The following is a 2,136-nucleotide window of genomic DNA, read 5'->3' as shown; positions in this document are numbered from 1 at the left end:
CTAGTAAGTGTATGAGATACATAAAAGGTGATATTTAAATAGTAATTAAACAAATTTTTCTATATCATCAATCACATAAGTTTGAAAGTGACTATCACCTAAAGAGTTACATCATATAACTCCTACATCTCCTCGAAAATACACTTGCAATCATGTAAAAGCATCTTATTTTTCTTTTTGCTTTTGACTTTCTTGTTCTTTTTGAAATCAACACCTCGTTTAATCTTGTTGTGCAAGTGTTATACCTTACCAAGCATAGCTTTTATAATTTTCACACAGGTATTCATGATTGGCGAGTAACAGTGGTGAAATGATTATTTATGCATTTTTCTTAGAATTTTTTAGTCCTTACAATCAAAAGAATGTGACATCAAAAAGAAGAGCGTGTGTTTAAAAACCACAAAAAACTCACACAATTTAAGCACTACATAGCACAAACTAGCAATGTGCTAAAAAATAGCTCATCAAAGTTAAACAAGGTACACAGTCATGAAATGCAATTTTCATAGGCCAACCTCAATTACATACTTGGCGATGTGTAATACAACTTTTTTTTGTTTTATTTAAAAAAAAAATTAAAACATCCTAACAAACCTAGAATGAAATGCATAAATGTAATTCAAAGGAAAATCCTAATCAAAAACATTTTGGTCACAAGGAATTGAGAGTTTAAGCACAAGGACCATGTTAGATATACTCACTAAGATTGAGTCTTTTGCATCCACACTCTGTTAGATGCTGTTAAGGACATATTTTATGTAATTGACTAATTTTTTGACAAAACACACTTTACTTGTAATTAGGTAGATCTAGGATGGGTTTAGTACTTCAAGAAACATGTTGTTCAAGTCTAGTATTAAAGCCCTGAAGGTTGGACCAAGAAACAAGTGAAAAGAAGCTGTTCATTAAAGCTGGAGAGATAGCTCAACAGCTGCCAACAGATAGCTATCTATCGAGGTTTAATGAGTTCTGATAATTGTTGACAGATAGCTGTTGATAGATAGCTATGTATCGAGAATTACAAAATCAGAATTTCTAGATTTGATTTTCGGCCCATGCTAATGTGTATGTGCAGGGTTTCTTTTCTCATAGCCGTAGACATATATAAGACTTCTTTTAAAAGTTGTCACATAAGAGAATACAAGGAGAACACATGTAAAAGTGGCCGAGTTTTTATTCTCTCTGAAAGAAGCTACTGCGTCTTTGCGCCTTAGGGTTTTGTAACCAAGTGCTTCTTGATCTTCATTGTTGATGAAGTGAAGAACTTTGCAGTCAACATTCTTCTTCCTCAAGTTGGTGAGTGAGTCACGTACTGTGATTCGTGTAAAGAAGTTAGTCACGTACTAGGATCCGTGCATCAAAAGGGTGGCATTCATATATTAAAGAGTTCAGAGGTTCTGAAGTGGTAGAAGGTTTCTGCTGTAAGTTCATCTACGGGGATTGTAGAATCTAGGGACAAAGGTTTTTTACTAGATCTAAAACTTCTCTTTACTATAGTGAATTGCTTTTCAGGAAGGTTCCCCCTAGGTTTTTTACAATGAAACTAGTTTGTTTCATTTGTTTTCCTGGATCATCATATCTTGTCTTATTTACTTTTCCGCTATGCATGATATTGACATGATATTGATGTTTGTTTGCTTTAACAAGTTTTATACATAATAAATCTAATTAACAACTTGGGTTTAAAACTTGTTAAATCTATCAACTGGGGTCTAAATTTCCCAATAGATGTAAACTTAAGATTGAAGTTTCTAGACAAACTAGACTTAAGATCAACTCTTGCATTGGCATAAGAGTTAAGAACCTTTACCAATTCATGAATAAGTGTCATAGGATCTTGTGCTCTTGGCATAGGTACTTTTTGTTTTGTTGCTTGCTTTGATGCCTGCAATTTAAAACAATTTGGGCGGGTATGCCCAACTCCACCACAAAAGTAACAAAACCACTGTGGTTTGTGTTGTTTCTTACTCCCAGGATGATTGAGTTTCTTGGGTTTTGACTCACTAACATCTACCTGAATCTTCCTTGTAGCTAGAATTTCTTCCTTAGGCACCTTGACTTTTGGTGTAGAAATAGATGTAGTAGGTACAAACTTAAGAGGATGAATAAAAGAAGTAGAAACACTATCAACAAACC

Source organism: Castanea sativa, chromosome 5 (assembly GCF_040712315.1).
Source record: "Castanea sativa cultivar Marrone di Chiusa Pesio chromosome 5, ASM4071231v1".
In the NCBI taxonomy this organism is placed as follows: Eukaryota; Viridiplantae; Streptophyta; class Magnoliopsida; order Fagales; family Fagaceae; genus Castanea; species Castanea sativa.
This window is presented reverse-complemented; position numbering follows the sequence as displayed.